The sequence below is a fragment of the Cibotium barometz genome, chromosome 41, assembly GCF_041138505.1.
Source record: "Cibotium barometz isolate CiBa-2024 chromosome 41, ASM4113850v1, whole genome shotgun sequence".
Classification (NCBI taxonomy): domain Eukaryota; kingdom Viridiplantae; phylum Streptophyta; class Polypodiopsida; order Cyatheales; family Cibotiaceae; genus Cibotium; species Cibotium barometz.
In genome coordinates, this window is record NC_141086.1 from 49,632,481 (window position 1) to 49,650,756 (window position 18,276).

An 18,276-nucleotide genomic window follows, 5' to 3' on the forward strand; every position below is an offset into this window, starting at 1 on the left:
TCCAGCTTGATGCTGCCCTGATTCTCTTATACCTTGCCTCGTCGTTCGTTATCCTCTCCATCGTGCTCAAGTTCTGGCCGCCTATTTCCTGCCCAGTTCTGCGCCAGTTTTTGCTGCCTACGTTGGCCTGTTTACAGTTGCTGCTGCCTGCGCTTCACCCTCTAGGCTGCGCATCACTCCATACATGCAGCTACTGTCGGCCTCCCTCTCTGGATGAGCAGCACTTGTGTTGCCCCGACATCTACTCCTGCTCCTGGCCCCCATGCTGCTCCTGAATTCTGCGCCATCTTCTTCAACAGGCTGCACTTCTCCAGGAGCTGCCCGAGGTTCTGCAACAAATTCTCCACCTCTGCTCGCTCTCCGGTCTCTCTAGGTATCGTGGCCCTGTACTACATCTTTCTCTATTTGCAAAATCTCTGTTCGCAGCTCTCTCTCTTTCTCTCTCTCTCGGGTTACCCCTGAAAGGGTGGAAGACCTGAGGAAAAAAACCAAAGTGGTATGCTTCAATATTTTCAGTTCTATTTTTCTTCAAAAATAATTCAAAACTGAACTCTCTCTTGTAAGGGAATAGACACTGCCCTTGCATCATTAGCAAGAGGTAAGACCTTCCCACATGGCATCTTCTACCCATTCTCTCATGTCTATCGACAAATTCAATGGGTCCAACTTTCATACTTGGCAAATCAAAATCAAGTGCCATCTTATGAAAGAAGGCCTGTGGGATGTTGTTCATCATGCTACTCCCGAAGATTCCGACATTGAGCAAGTTATCACTTATGCTCCCACTGCCAAGAATGACAAAGCCTATGCTATCATCTTGCTCGGTCTTGGAGATGATTACATTCATCACATCTCCGACATACAGTCTGCTTCTCGAGCATGGATCACTTTGGATACCCTTTTTGGACCCCGCTCTAAAAACTCTAAGATTGCACTTATGATCTCATTCTTTGATCTATATATGCAGGAGGGAGCTACTATAGCCTCTCATGTCAATTATTTTCGCAGTCTTATGGTTCAGCTTGCATCAGTGAAGTCCCCCATCTCCGAAGATATTGCTATTGCTGTGCTCCTCAAAAGCTTACCTGACACCTATGCTACTCTTGTCACTACCTTCAAGTATCACAATAATCCTACTCTTGAAGGTATCATCAATGCTCTCCAAGAAGAGGAAAGAACAAAACAACAAAAGGTAACTGACACTGCATTTTTAGCAAAGAAAGGAGGATCTAAGGTAAGAAAGCCTTGCACCCATTGTGGAAAAACTAATCATTTGGAGAAGGACTGCTTCAAGGCTCATCCATGCACCATTTGTGGCCGTGATAATCACCGGGAGAAGGACTGCTACTCTAAAACCTCTCCATCAGCCCCTGCATCTGCCGCAGCACATGTTGCTGCAGCATCTACATCAGCAGATCTTGCTGTTCATTCCTCACATGATGAGGAGTGGGCTTTCTGATTACTTCACCTTTTCTTGTCTACCACTTTGACCACCGATGATGTAGGTCAAGGGGTTCTATGTCTTACTCATTCTGCTTTAGGACCTCTCTCTTGTTCCTACTTGAGAGGCAGAGATTGCCCTTGAGGAGGGATGTCTTCAAGGTCCATCTGTTTGTCTACAGTCAGTTCTACAGTCAGTCTTCTGTCTATCTAGTCTTGTCTGTCTATCTATCTGTTGTTCATCTGTCTATCAATCTGACTGTGTCTTGTTTTAGATCCATCTTGTCCCTACCCTTGTGGACCCATATGAGGATATCACTTGAGGAGGGGTGTCTCGGGATTTTTTTGTCTCTCATGTCTAGTCTCTCAGTCTATCAGTCTTTATGTCTATCTTCTAGTCTTGTCTTTTTTTGTCTTCCTCCTAGTGTCCACTTAAGGAGGGTGTTGGAAATAAGTGCACACTAGGTGTACTATTTCTAGTCTAGTTTCACTTAAGTCTTTGTGTCTTGAGTCTAGTGCCATGTGGCACCTCTACATTTATCCCATAAGTGAGTCTACTCAATCTTGTACTTCTCACCTATAAATTATAGGTGTCACATCAATGAAAGTATCAATCTTGTGTCTTGTCTACACTCATCTCAAGGTAACTCTTTGTCTTTCATTTGTTTTGTTTCATTTCTAGTTTTGCTCTTGCTTTCATATTTCTTACACCCGCGTCGAGCGGCGGACCAGCTCGCGCCGTTCCGCATCCGACCCTACCCTCCACATCTTGAGACTAAAACTTGGGTTTGAGCCTCTTGATGTGGAGGCTGCTTGAGCTTTACTCCAAGAGGCTCAAACCCAAGTTTGAGCCTCATGATATATGTGTGTGTATATATATATATATATATATATATATATATATATACACACATATATATATATACATACATATATACTGGAGATTAGCCCGTTCTGCTTTCGATCCTTCCAATTCTTCTTTCAAATTGTGGAGTCTCATTGCCAATGACTCTTCTGTTGGCTTTTGGACTGTCTACTTTGCTACCCATTGGTTGGATTCTTATTCTTGCTATCTTCTAGTCTCCTGATGGTTTCAGTGGATTCCAGAGGTGTGTCTGGTTTGGTTGTGCACACACACACACGAGGAGAGGAGGGAGAGCCAGGTATGCTCCTTCCCTCTCCTCCCTTCTCATATTCCCTATCCCCTCTCTTTCTTTCTCCTTTCCTTCTCCTCCCTCGTTGTATACACACACACACACGCGCGCGCGCGCGCACACACACATACACTTTTTTTTTTTTTTTTGTAATGTCTAGTGCAGTATATTTATATGTTCACAAATTTACAAAGATGGGAGATCTCCATAAAGGAGAGGAACCCAAATGTCAGAAACATAAACAGAAGAGCTCTATGCAAGAAGCATCCATATCACCCTCATGGCAGGCATCATATAAGGATTGCCGCTCTGAAGAATTCATATGACTGTTGATTCAGCCTACCCAAGTATGCCATGTTGTGCTCACTCCAAATTGTCCAAAGAGCCCAATATCTCACCCAGAAAAGAAATAGTGAGTATTGGGACAAAGACTGCCATAATCTGCCAAAGAGCCAAAAATGTTTCCCAAATCTGTGACTCGGGAATCGGAGCCGAAGATAGCCTGAAATTCTGGTGAGGAGGGTCCTGGAACAAGGACATTGCCACAGCAGATGAAGAAAGGTTTCTGAGGGAGCTGAACATCTTAGACATGTGGATGGTGCAATGTGACATTTGGCAAGTGTGACCCCAACTGATAATGTGCCTGTCAAACATCTCCAAAGAAAGAGTCTTTGCTTCAGTGGCATTTTACAGTTCCATAACATGCGGAGATTCTTCCGCCACCAAGAGAGAGGCTTTCTCATATGCCACAAAGAATTGGCATGTTGCTGAATCCATGGGGGAGGCTGAAAAAGCCTGTAAGCTTTGATGGAGGTCAAGGCTGGAAGGGGAACAGGATGAGTGCTTGCAGTAGATGAGCACAATTGCCAATCCATGAGCCTGTCTGTGTCAGCCATAGTTGGAATAGGTAAAAAAGGAAGCAATATTTCAGCAATTTTCTTCCATATTGGCCTATGATGCATTCCCAATGCATAGGTAGCAGTGGCCCGAGGAAAGGATAAGACATATCCTCGATCATCCACCACATCATGTATGTACCTAATTCCCAGTTTCATAAGATTGTATGCCCGAACAGGTTCCTGCAAGGCAAGTGGAGTGTCAAAAATGGCACTCCAATGAATACTTTCCTTCCTCATGGAGTTCATCCCCAAGCAATTACGAGGAGCCCATTTGACCTTAGAGAGAACTTGTTTCCAGTCAAGTATTAAGGCAGTGGAAAAAGGACAGCCAGGTATCCTGCCTTGAAATCTCCCAATAACAACCTCCCAATGATCCGTAATCCAATGACCATAAGCTGAAGTCCTCATGTTGACACACATGGACGCTAACATACAAGTCCATGGCTGTTGTTGGCAGAAGAAAGTGTGCAACATAGTAGCCTTCCTTGCAAGTACATGATATCTTATATTGAGAATATTGAGTCCACCATGCATCTTTGGGGAACACACCATTTCCATCTTCATCAGTCTCAAAGCTTTAACAGCAGATTTTGTCTTCCATAATATCTCCATAGCTTGAGACATAAAGGCTGAAATATCCCTGGAGGACCAATGCAATAAAGGCAAATAGAACTGAACATAAGACATCACTATGGATTGCACAATTCTGAGCCTGACATGAAGAGGCCAAGTAGATATCTTCCAGTATTCCAGCTTGCGATGGAGTTTTTGGAAAATCCATTTTAGTTGCTACTTTCTTGAGATATGCCATCCAATGGGATATCCCAAATGTCTGACCACTTCTCTGGAATGCACCACCTGCCCCGGCCAAAGAATAGAATGCCAATCACATTCTTTCAGGGGTATCAATTTAGATTTATCAAAATTAATATGCAATCCAGCTGCCTGTCCATATAATGAGAGAGTGGCCATAAGCTTGCAAAGTTCCGTAGGAGAATTCTGTGGCATAAAGAAGGAATCATCTGCATATGCTTGTGCCAAGAAAGGTTTAGCCCCTGGGATTTTAAGACCAGTCATCTGTCCTGAGTCTGTTAGATGATCAAGATACATCAACAGAGGATGAGTGGCAATGGCATAGAAGAGAGCACTAAGAGGACAGCCCTGTCTAACCGATCGACCCAATATCCATGATCGAGACAAATGGCCCCCAAGAATGCATTGAGCAGTAGCATGAGAGTATAGCCAATAAACAGCATTTGCCATCTTGGGGCCAAAGCCCAGCTTTGTCATAATCTGAGAAATGAAATCCCATTGAACATTGTCAAATGCCTTAGCAATATCCACCTGCAATATCAGCACATCCTGACGAGAATACTTAGCATATTCAATTGCAGTCAAGGCATTGGATATATTGTCATGGATTTGTCTTCGCGGCAGAAACCCATACTGATGAGGGTGAAGACCTGCATGGAGTATACCATGAAGCCTATGCACTAACATTTTGGCAATAAGTTTGTAAATTACCGGCATCAATGTAATAGGCCTCCAATCAAATATGTGATCACACAGATGGTTTTTGGGCACAAGCTTGACTATGCCATGTTTCCAAGAATGCAGCAACTGATTTTCTTGCCATGCCACATTGATCATTCTCAAGAGGACCTCTTTCAAATCATCCCAAAAAGAAATGTAGAATTCCACCGTAAGGCCATCCCAGCCAGGGGACTTATATTTACTGAGGTGGAACAATGCATTATCCAGTTTTGTGTGAGTAAAAGGCCTCTCCAAAGCAAGAGCATTATCCGGCTCAACTATTGCAGAAACATATTGGAGTAACTCAGTCCTTGCATCAATCACTTGATTAGATGGGAAAGGAGGAGCAGAGAACAATTTCTGAAAATAGTTGTGGCATTCATCTTGGAGATCCAAAAAAGAATGAGTCCAAGAACCATCCAACTTCCTAACCCTTAAGCATGAGTTTTTCTTTCGAGTAGCATGCAACCCCTGAAAGAAAGCTTTTGATGAGCAGCCCTTGTCCATGAGGGGCTTCATTCTCGCCCTTATCTGCCATTTGTGCAATTTCCTCTTATCATTAGCAGAAAGTTTTGATTGAGCACGTGATAGGTAATCCTTTTCTGAATCCGTAAGTGGCCTAGATTGAGAAAACTCAGTCAATTGTTGCACTGTCTTTTTTGCCCCCCTAATCTCATTCCTCCATTCAGTCATATGCCACTTGCCATACTCCCTAATGACATTTTGCATACGAGAGACAAAGCTGTCCCAAGCAAAATTCATGTCCTCCTGGGCATTCAATAGCAAAGGATGAATAGCAAATTTAATCATCTGCCGGAAATATATGTGCTGAAAATATGCGCTGTTAACATGCAACAATCTACTCGGGAAAAGTGGCAAATCATCCAGAGGCATGCCAAGCTGTAAATTCATCCACAATGGAGCATGGTCTGACAATCCCACACACACACATACACACACACATATGTACACATGTACACACACACACGAGGAGAGGAGGGAGAGCCAAGCTGTAAGGTATTATCTTCTTTCTTTGCAAATGCTCCTTTACATTTGTTGATGCGTGACTTGATATGAGAGGTTAATATAGATTATTTGGTGTAATTACAGGGTTGTACTACAACCTGATAAAGAAAATATGAACCCCAACGTTACCCCTGCTATGCAACTCAAACCCCTGGTAACATCGAGACTAGCAAAAGAGCTGATCCAGGAAAAGAAGTTTAAAGTTGTTCCAAACAGTGACCGGTCGGACCAAATCTGAGTGGTCCGGCCATGCAACCTAGATGATATGCAAAGGGTGTCCAGCCCGGGATGCACACTAGCCATACAATAATGAACCAGGAGGAGGCACCAATGATGAATACTCTAACAGTGGGAAATCTATGGTACGTGAGGCGGTAGAGCCTCTAGACCCTGCTTCTTGCCCTGGGGATGATGGTCTCACCAGACAGTTCTTCATTACTCATTGGGATGCAGTTTCAGGGGCCTTGCTGAGAGGGATTCAAGAGATTTATGATTCTCATACACGGCTGAAAAAAACGATATCATGCTTGTTGCCATATGAAGTTGGATTCTGGAATCCAACTTCACATGAAAGTGGATTCTGGAATCCAATCTCACCCCAGTTTCATGCACAAAGTGGATTCTAGAATCCAACTTCACATGAAAGTGGATTCTAGAATCCAACTTCACATGAAAGTGGATTCTGGAATCGAATCTCACCCTAGTTTCATGCACAAAGTGGGAGAGAGAGAGAGAGAAGCTCTCTCTCTCTCTCTCTCTCTCTCTCCCCGCCTCTCCCCGCCTCTGCGCAGAGGCGGGGAGGGAGAGAGAGAGAGAGAGAGCAGCAATCCTCCCAGTTTCTGCGACGGCGCACCGGACAAAAAGTTGGATCTATCCTTATCTCCCTCGGTGCCCGCGCCTATGTGGTCCTGCTGCTTGGAAATTTTCTGAACCATATATGTATGTTTTAGCCGCATCTGTTTCCCCGCAATATTTGCATGCTCTGTCTTTCCACTATCTATGCGCTCGTATCTATTCTTGTGTTAGTCTTGCAGGTCTCTCAGGCAATTCAGGCTCAATCTCATCGCCTCTACAAAGATCCCGATAACCTCTGCCAACCAAAAAATGCATCATACGAAATTTCCATAAAGCAAAATTCTTGCTATCAAGCTTCTCTCCCACAATCTGTGTGATATTATCTGACCCTTGTGCATTAGCCATGTTTCAATGACCTGTATATGCCAAAAAATTGATGTCTGGCACGCAAACAAGCACAAAAACTTCAACGTTTTTTTGAGTATGTGTACATAGGCTAATTCCCCTACTCTCTTCAAAATTTCAAAGGGTCCACAATATCTCTAAGCCAACTTTCTATACTTCCCAAGCTTTAGTGAACTCTGCTTAGGCTTGACTCGAAGGAAAACTTTATCACCCTTCTTGAATTCCCGAGGGGAACGGTGTTTATCTGCATAGCTCTTCTGTCGATCACTTGCTCTTTTCAGATTTGCTCTGATAAGTTTAAGTTGCTCATCCATTTCTTCTAAGGTACGACTGGCAGCTGGTACTGCAATTGAAGGATCTGCTAGTCTGAGGGGTGTCAAACAATCTTGCCCGTAAAGAGCTTTAAAAGGTGACATTCCCAGGCTCCTATGGAATGACGAATTGTATGCAAATTCTACTAAAGGGAGAAACTTGACCCAACTGCGAGGTTGCTGACTACAGTAAGCCCTTAACATATCCTCTACTACTTGATTGACCCTTTCGGTTTGTCCATCAGTCTCAGGGTGAAATGCTGTACTTAACTTTAGTTGAGTCCCTAGAGCACCAAACATGGCTTGCCAAAATTTAGAAGTAAACTTGGAATCTCTATCGCTTATGATCCCTTTAGGAATTCCGTGCAACCTGACTATCTCTTTGATGAAAACGTTGGCAATGTCGGCCGCTGTGGCTGTCTCTTTGATAGGAATTAAGTGGGCTACCTTGGTTAATTTATCCACCACCACAAATATTGAATCGTAGCCTCCTGCTGTCTTGGGTAGTTTTGTGACAAAATCCATGCTTACACACTCCCATTTCATCTCGGGAATGTCGAGAGGTTGTAACAATCCTCGCAACTTGATCCTTTCTGCCTTCACCTTTTGGCACTTGTATTTTGTAAAAGGGTTCTTTTTAGGAGATAAGTAAAGAAGAGAGCATTGCTTGCAGAAAGTGTTTATTTTCTCGCGCTTCCTACGCTCAAACGGGTGAGCATTTTCTATTGAGCTTTCATACATGTGTTCTTTAGTGTGTGAACTATAGATTGATGTGCTTCTTGCATGCAATGTGTGTGTATGTGCATCGTAGTCATCGTGTAAGTGTCGTGAACTACTTGTGGCTGTAGCCGCTTGTAAAAAACTCCATTTTCCAATGTAGGACCACATTTACAATCCTTAGAGCATATGGAATCCAGATCTGTATTCAATCATCAATTTTAGTAAAAGTTTCCCGACTGGGTCGCATTTGTCTCACAACTGGTTTTGATGTCCAAGTGTTCCTGGAATTCTATGATATCATATGTATGTCTTCTCTATGTCTTAGAGCACCCATATATGCATTGAGATCATGATTTGGAGTGCTGGATCCTCGTAGATCTGAGTTTTAGCTCTCTACGTGCATCATGCACTTAGCTTGTGATTTCTCAGCATATAGTGAGTCTAATGACATGGATAGAGTCCCAGTAGCATAGACAATCATGTTCCGTGAATATGGGCTTTTGTTGCAAGACCCCTTGCCAGATATAGTGGGACACCAGGGAGTGGACATGGAGTGATCCTTTTGCCCCCCATGGTGCTCCAGGATTATAATTCTTCCAGTACACAATAAGGTTGGGATGCTATATTTTGACAGTAGGCAAGCATTGGCAATCCTAGTAGCATCAAAGCACTGGTAGCTTCAGGGCCTCTCCCAAGACTTCATGACACATTTTTGGATGCGACTTTGGGCCCATAGATAGGCTAGGAGGATCATTACCTTCCAGTGGATTGTTGCGCATCGAGGCAGAGCAGTGGGAGTATGGCTTGTTTATAATGGACATTTGGCTATTTGCCCTCTCTGTTTGCACCCGTCTGAGACATAGCACCATTCCCTTTGGGACTATCCTCAGGCACAATAGACTTTGTTGAGGATTCTTTGCCTACTGGTTCTTTTCTCTCCAGAGGGGCTTTATACGTGGGGAGCGGCTACATGGTCTACGACCTCTAGACCAACCATGGATTATGAAACAACACCCAATAGCCAGATGACTGGGCTACACTCCGGGTGGCCATGACTATATCCCACACAGGATGATTTTGATTTTGCTAGGATAGGTTGTTTAGACCTTGTGGTTACTTGTTCTCAGTCGGCATCTCATTTGCTTTCAGATTTCTTGCTAAAAGTGCCGAAGTACCCTTCGGAGTACTGTTTGTGAAATCTGCTTTTGAACTTGCATTTCTTGTCCATTTTGCATTTGAGCTGAGATTAGATGCTTATTAGCAATATGTGACATAGCTGTATTGTCAGTTTTGCTAAAAGTTGAAAATTTGCCAGCAGTGACCCGGTCGTCCCTCGTCTCGTCGGCGCGACTGAGTCACCTGAGCAGATCTGGAGACCTTGAGCTAGATTTGACCATGTACTCATGTCCTACATGCTTAATACATCTCACCTATGCAATTTGAGCTCATTTGGACTGACATAACAAGCTGAAAGAGCTAAAAAGCTGCAGTTTCACACTGTGTGTGTTTAGAGCAAGATCTGGTCATTTGACATAGCTTAAGTGGTCCAATCTTGTTGAGATTTCAACTGGAAGTACTACTCACATAGGGGAACAATCTTGGTTGATCAAAAGTTGAAAATTCTCTAGCTTGAACCAGTCGTCTCGCGAGCTGAGTCATCCTAGTAGATCTAGCCATTTTCTGCTAAATCTAAGCTTGCTAGGGTGTTGTACATGCTTTGCACAGCACACCTACCAATTTTCAACTAATTTGCACTTGATTTGATAGTTCAAATTGAAAGTTCTGTGCTGGAAATTCCTTTCTAAATTTCTGACTTTTTGCACACAGATTCTGAGATTTGACATAGCAAAAGTGATCAACTTTTGTTGAGAAGCTATACTGGGCATCTACAGAGCATAGGGAACAATTTGGTTGCTTCAGATCTGAAAAAGGCACACTTGTGACCCAGTCGCATGACTGTGTCACACATCAGCATATTGCACATCTGACACCATCTGCTCCTTGTGTATAGTGTATATAGCCTAGGGGTGAAGTACCATCCCATTTGGACAAGTATAAGACTCCCAAAAAGCCATTAAACTGTAGACAACCTAGTGGAAATGCAAGTTTTTGAGTGTTTTTGCTAAGCGTTAGAGTGCATGAGCTTATAGAAGTTAGTTGCAGACCATAGTAGTCTAGTAGCACTCTGCATAGAGCATACATTAGTGTATACAAGGTCAAGTTTTGTTGCTTCATTAGGCTTAAAAATAGTGTAGAAAATGTAGTCTAGAAGCTTAGTGCGAGACTGATTTCATTCATTGGTCTCAGGTGAACGAACGAGGATAAAGAGCGACCTAAGAAGAGCAAAAGCTACGAGCTTTACTAGTAAGTGGCTTTGTTGTTCTTGAATGTACTTAAGATCTGGAAACTGGTACAAGTCAGGTGGGAAGGATCTTGAGTCTAGTGCGAGTGTGAAGTCAAGCGAGGAAAGTGTTTCAAACACTCACCGCATTTTAGAGCCAATAGTTGAAGAGGAGACTCTTTCGGATTCTACTTCAAGCATGGCCTCTGAAACCCACTCCGCAGACATGCAAGACTTCTCCATGGCTTTCAATGTAAGGCTGGTGTTTGCAAAGACAAATGCTTATGACGCACCGCTTTACTGTGATCCTATGAACCGTTGGGTAGTCAAGATAGGTGACCATCCTACTATGTTGGATACGGCTCCGTGGGTTAACTACCAAGGGGATTCGTATATGGGGCAAGAGGGTGTGCGCTACATAGTGGTCAAGGATCCGCCGGATTGTGTCGATAAGTGGGAACAAACGGTAACGAGTATCAAGGAGGAAGAACCACCATTTGTGGATTCCGATGAGATGAAACTCTTGAATGTAATCAAGACACAACATGTACTAGTGGACAATCCCAACATTGCCTTGTCTTTTAAGGAGTCGGAGAACACAAAGACTTGTTATTTCACGAATGAGCCGAATCCTAATACGCTGCAAGATGAAAAATTCTTGTATGGGTACTTACGAGGTGGTCAGACAATGCACTTAGTGCCCATCATTGTAGATAAATTCGGAAATGTTTTCGAGTTTATGGATCAATGCATGGCACAAAGCATGACATGGCATGGTTTGCCTATTCCAGAGTTAGCACCTAAGGTTGCTACGCAGTCAGGACTCGAAGGAAGTCCAAAGACCAAGAATGGATCTAGGGATCGTGCTGGTGGTTCTAGAGTGCCGATTCTTAGCTCGGAAGTCACAAGCTCGAGAGCTAACGAAAGAAGCAAAGCCAAAACTTTGCCAAGTGCACCAAGGCTAGCAGAGCCTAGATATCATTCAACCAATGAGCAAGAAAGAGACGGGTCACTTGCACGTGAGGTGCCAACGAGACCTGCTGGATCAAATAAACCCATAGTTAAGTTTTCTGATCCTAAGGAAGATGCAAGTGCCTTCACCTCAGGACGCAGAATATACGATACAAGGAGAGTTAGACCAGCTAACTTTCAAAAGTGGGTTAAGAAGTTTAATGGGTCAGGTGATCCTTATGATCACGTGGCTAACTTTAAACAAGTAGTCCAAGCCGAACAAGTTAACGATCTCCACACTAGGGTGGAAGGCTTTGGATTCACGCTGGAAGGTCGTGCCTTATCATGGTTTCAAACTTTGGACCTTTCCAGATATCAAACCATCGAAGCACTTGAGAAAGACTTTGTCGCCGCCGCCTTCTGGAAAACGGGGTTAATGCATGACGTGCTTTCACTCATCCATGGGTTTGTGCAGAAAGAGAACGAGTCGGTAAGAGATTGCTCTAACCGATTGAGGCAATATTTGTCAAGGTGTCCTGAACAGAAAGTGCCTAGACAAGAAAGGTTAGTGTTGATCTTCTTGCAGGGCTTGTTAGACAAAGATTTACACATAGCGTTATACATGATGCATCACAAGGATCTGAATCAATGCATCTATGATGCTATCAATTATGATGATAATTGTGATCGGGATAATTCGAAGGAAGCTACAAGCTCGAAAGCTCGCAGTAGCACCTCATTTGTGGATACACAAGTAGACCAAATAATGAAGGGTGTTATGGAGAAAATGCAAAAGTTATATGGGCCGCCTAAGGCAGTAGAGCCAAGATGGATGGATAATAATCCATTAATGCTAAAACAAGAAGCTCGACCTGCTTTATGGTGTGACTTCGACAAACGTTGGGGTAACCATACAACTGAAGATTGCTACAACCGAATTCGTTATTTGAGAGCTCAAGCGATGGGGAACCCAGCTAATGTAGGGATGGATGGGGATCGACCAGTACTTGTATTGGATAGACAACCACCATTGCCTAAAACTACACTTGTGTGGATTGTAGAGCACGAGGAAGACGATAACCAAGAGAGAGCGATTGTTCCAGTCATGCCATACACTGAGGAACAAAGAATGACACAAGGGGAAGAGAGTTTGGATTGGTGGAGGATGCCTAACATGTCATCATCTGCATCAACGTCAAGTCCAAATCCGATTCCTATGTTGAGTCATCAAGAGGGTCAGTTTAGCATGGACCTTAATACGTTAATGTTTATAGCAGTTCAAGGTAGACCTCCGATGCCAATGGCTCTGAAACGAGCTCCTAATTCACCGTTGGGACCTTGTTTTCACTGTTCGGGGAACCATTTGATAAAGGATTTGTCCCTACCTTAAACAACAAGGGTTAGCTAACTTCACCTCTGTAGTTCCAGCTCTCGCGAGGTATTGTCTCGATTGTGGGATAAAGCACTTAGTTTTTGATTGTCCTTTGAATCCGGACAAAAAGGGAAAGACATCGCTAAACATAGTGGAAGTCTTGCCATCTACAAGCAGTGGAAACGAAAGTGACAAAATCGCACCAGTGAACGTAGTAATGAGAGCTCAAGCTCAAAAAAACGCTGAAGAACGAACAAACGATGAAAGCAAGTCTCAAAGGACTTCAAGAAACACATGGAAAGCATGCAGACAAAGAAGGGCTGCAGCAAAGAAACGTCATGAGGAAAGAGCTAAATTAGACAGTGAGGTTAAAGAGAAAGAAAAAGCCTCAAAAACTAAAGAACAATTTGAGGGAGTGTCAGTCCTTGCTGAGAAAGTGCTAGAGCCATTAAAAGCTATGCTAGACGCCTATAAAGCAAGACTGAGACCTAACCAGACCATCGAGGAAAGAATGAGAGCTTACCCGGACCCTGAATTAGAAACGAAACGATTAGAAATCTTTCAGAAGATGATCGAGGGTACACAAGCTCTTTTGGGCAAACAAATGGATAAACTGGGGTCATCAGAGGGCCAAACACAGATGAAATAGGAAATGGAACAAGTGCCTAGTGATTCAGGGAATCTTCTCTCTGGTCAAGAGAGTAAAACGAGAGAATCACAGAGAAACAAAAGGAGAAGAAGACGGGCAAACAAAAAGTCCACTGAGACAAAAGCAAACATGCCCGCAGGTGCTGAGACACTGAACAAAAATGTAACACATTAGGAAAACTTTGGACTCAATATGGGCCTTGTAAGAGCAACCAATCAGATTTTAGTCAACAATAGGACATAAAAGGGGAGTCATGGATAGCCCTATCTATGTACCTCAAAAGTATATCATGTAACATATCTATGGAAAGCTCTCAGCAATGCGATTCAAACGCACTATTGACCGCCAAATTTGAAGTTGAAATGCTCAAGTTATAGCCATTCAAAAAAATGCCAAATAAAGTGAATTGTGGCCACAAGCCCATTCTCATTGGTGTAGAGAGTATATTCCATGAAGCATCTTTGACCCTAAAGGGCCCTTTTGATGTCCAAATTTTCCCTAATGATTCGTGCCAAATAGTTTTCCTGAACAGACTGAAGAGGATTGGATGAAAACTCTTTGGAACGAATTGCGTGAAAAGAACATTAAAGATAAACATGGTAAAGCACCTATAACTGAAATAGACCTAGATAAGGAACAACTGAATTTCGACATAGAATCTAGGTACGGTGTTGCAGGTCCTGCTTCATCCAAGTCGACCATGAAAGAACTACCTTCTTTCTTGGGAGATGAAGATAGCGCAATAGATGTGAAGCATGTTCCGTCGCAATACCACCCGACTCCGAACGTGGTAGACACTGCCAATCTTCAAGCTTTACTTTCCACACCGGTAAAAGCGACGCTACCATTGGCGGATGTTCTTAAAGTAAAACCGGAGTTATGGCAAGAGATCATAAAGTGTTTGACCAAGATGGGAATTCAAAGTTCTCATCTAATGAACGTCAGTGAGACATTAAATGAAGATCAGACCAAAAGAGTAAAGTATGAACCAGTTCCCATCAACAAGGTAGGTAACTACTGTGAGGGTGAGGATGGCAATACGACTTTACCACCAGTAGAATTCAATGATGTCAAGAGTTTGGCAATCTTGGATAGTGGGGCAAGCGTAGAGATAGCCACCAAGCAAATTTGGGAGTCTTGGGGTAAACCAACCCTAAGAAAGACAAGGATGTGACTTCAGTTGGCTGATGGATTCATCGAGTCTCCAATCGGCTTACTAGAGCAAGTAGTTGTGTCTTCATACGGTATCAAGTATGAACACACCTTCACGGTTGTGGACTTCGGAAGGAAGCCCAACTACGAGATCATCCTAGATCGCCCATTTATGCGTCAATTGAAGATGATTCAGGATTGGGGCTATAATTACATCTACTTACAACAGCCAAGTGCCACAACTCGAATTGACCTAAGAGATCATTCCTATAAGGATGTCATGAATACGCCGGTCAAAGACATGGTCTCGACCATAGCTCAGGACGATTCGATTCCGTCATGGCTAGTCCAAGCCATTATGGCTGTGTGGAATCAACGAGAACAGTGATGGAGCTGAAACTTCAAGCTCTTCAGACTATATCACTGAACCCTTCCCAGAACATGAGTTAGAACCATTTGGTTGGCGAGATATTCTTGCTACCTTAGACGTGTGCGCTAACGTGTATGCTATAAAGTATTGCGATGAAGATGGTTATGACATTATGTCTATGAGGATGGTTCAAGTCATTGAACTTGCTAATGAGTCTGACATCACTAGCGGTAGCTACGACATCACTAGCGGCAGCTACGAGACGAGGAGATCATTTTAGGAGGACCTGGAGCAGATTCTTCAAGGATTTGGTACGCAAGTACTAGCACCACTGAGAATGTGAACGCTTCGGTCATGCCCATCAAAATGGAGATCTCTTCTTTTGAAGACATTCAGGAGCGGGAACTGACTGAAAAGTCAGAGAAAAACCACGAATCTGATGCTGAGAATGACGACATGGAGTTCTATGACGACATGGAGTTCTATCATGCATAGGATGAAACTCTCTCTGAGAATGAGACAAAGAGACGAAAACAGAACAAACGAGAGAGAAGATTTGCCAAGAGGTCAAAGAAAATGCTATTGAAACTTAGGAATGGGAAAAATGTTCAAATTGAACTCAACCTAAGTTCGAGACAACGAGTTGGCAAATCTGATGAGCTTACAATGAATGATGTCATAGGGTTGAATAACATTGAGACTGTGCACGATGAGGACAGTGGTGAAAACCACATGCCTATTAGTCAAGGTAAGTCTCAATATCTAAAGTGGGTTGGTGCTTCGGATTGCATCAAAGACAAGGTGTCAGGTTCCTATCTAATGCAAATCTTTGAACTTGATGCCTGCAAGCCCAAACCAAGAAGCCCAAATCAAGGCGAAAACTTCAAGGCCACTTGAAGAAGAAACAAAAGTTGAGAATGACCAACGAGCGCAAGGGAAAAGACAAAGATTGTCTGTCGGAGTGGGAAAGTGAGAATGACAGAGATGCCGATATAACGACAAACAGTCTTTAGGTGTTCATTCGCACTACAAGAAGTATACAATCGAGGAAAGAAAGATACTGGTTCAGAAGCCTAACGAATGAACATCACTCCAGGTGTGTCTTATGATGGACCTGAGGATGCTAAGAGGGTGGATGTTGCTCTTCCAGGGGAGGATCCTAGACCAGTATATATTGCTACGGATCTTGATGATCAAGAAGAACATGCAATTATAAAGTTGTTGCATGAGTATAGAGATGTGTTTGCGTGGTCCTATAAGGACTTAAAGGGTGTTGATCCGGAAGTACGCCAACATACTATTCCGATGCGCGATGATGCCAAACCTAGCAAACAATGTCCGTATTCATACAATGACAAATTTGCTCAGAAGATTGATGAGGAGATTAATAAGCTTAAAGAAGCGAGATTAATCTACGAGATTGAGCATACGGAATGGGTATCACCACTTGTGGTTGTTCCCAAGAAGAATGGAAAGTTGAGAGTATGCGTTAATCTCAAGAAAGTGAATGTTGCTACGATTCGCGATAATTATCCTCTACCAATAACGGATCACGTGATCGAGAGAGTAGCAAGTACAGAAGCTTATAGCTTCTTAGATGGGTTTTCGGGTTACAACCAGTTATCCATTGACCCACGAGATCAGCACAAAATGGATTTTGCTATAGAACGAGGCATTTTTGCCTATCGAGTAATGCCGTTTGGGTTGACAAATGCACCAGCGACCTTTCAACGACTCATGTGTCACATCTTTAGAGATTTTCTAAGAAAATTTCTGGAAGTTTATGTTGATGATCTATGTGTTCACTCCAAGCAAAGAGGGGACCATTTATCTCAACTCAGAGCGATATTTGACAAGTGCAGACTATATAGGCTGTGCTTAAATCTAGAAAAGTGTGTGTTCATGGTTAGACAAGGCAAGATCTTAGGGCATATAGTGTCCAAGAATGGCATTTCGACATTGCTAAAATGCCAAAACCGACGAACGCTAAAGAGATACAAGGATTTATGGGACATTGTGGGTATTATCACCGATTCATTTTCCACTTTACGAACATATCCCAACCTCTTTATGCCTTGATTGTTGCTTTTGAGTGGACGGATGAGTGTGACGTAGCATTTGAAAAACTTAAAGAAGCACTCACCAATGCACCAATTCGGAGAGCACCGGACTGGAGCAAGATTTTCCATGTGCATATTGACGCATCTAATTTTGCGATTGGATGTGTATTAGCTCAGCCAAGTGAGAATAACATGGATTTTTCTGTGTCTTATGCAAGCAGACAATTAAACAGTGCAGAAAAGAATTATACAACAATAGAGCATGAAGGATTAGGGATGGTGTATGCCGTGAAGAAATTCCGACATTACCTCCTAGCGAACAAGTTTGTGTTCTACACAGACCACTAGGCGAATCCGGAGACGCCGGCGGGGGCCCCGAGAAGAGTTCTCTTTTCTTTTTAACAGCCTGGCCACCCTGAAATCGGATCACCCGGAGATAGGGTCCAGCGGCTGGTAAAGCACCGCACGTCTCGCGGTGTCCGGTGCGCCCTCGGCGGCCCGTGAAAATCTGGAGGAGCGAATGCCGATCACGCCCGGTCGTACTCATAACCGCATCAGGTCTCCAAGGTGAACAGCCTCTGGTCGATAGAACAATGTAGGTAAGGGAAGTCGGCAAAACGGATCCGTAACTTCGGGAAAAGGATTGGCTCTGAGGGCTGGGTCTAGGGGTCTGCAGTCTGACACCGGAGGCTGTCGAGGGTCTGCCCGAGCTGCCCCAGCGGCGAGGGCGGGCCGCCCCGCGAGGAGCGCGCGCGCGCGCAACAGGGTTCCCTGCTGTGCGTTCTGCGCGCGAAGCAGGGCCTTGGCCCTGCTTCGCGTTGCGCAGCAGGCTTTGCCCTGCTGCGCAGCGCACGCGCGCAGTAGGGTTTGCCCCTGCGTGCATGCGTGCGCTGTTTTTTTGGCCCCTGCCTCCCGCCTAGGCCCTACCCCCGTGCCCCCATGTGTGTGTGTGTGTGTTTGTGTGTGTGTGTGTGTATGTGTTTGTGTGTTTTTGTGTGTGTGTGTGTGTGTGTTGTTGTTGTCTGGATGCCTTGTGTGTGTGCGGGTGTGCGTGTGTGCTTGTTTGGGGGTTTCGGGTTTGTTTGCTTGTGTCTTTTG

The 18,276-nt window shown here is 43.8% G+C and overlaps 1 long non-coding RNA gene across 1 annotated transcript in view; it reads right to left on the reverse strand.

The window, feature by feature from the left end:
* Positions 1-10,871, reverse strand: part of LOC147615063 (uncharacterized) — a 13,790-nt gene extending 2,919 nt beyond the window's left edge. The window contains exon 1 of the long non-coding RNA XR_015263010.1: positions 10,770-10,871. This is a non-coding gene — a long non-coding RNA (uncharacterized LOC147615063). The remainder of the gene's footprint in view (positions 1-10,769) is intronic.
* Between the last annotated feature and the right edge of the window lie 7,405 nt (positions 10,872-18,276).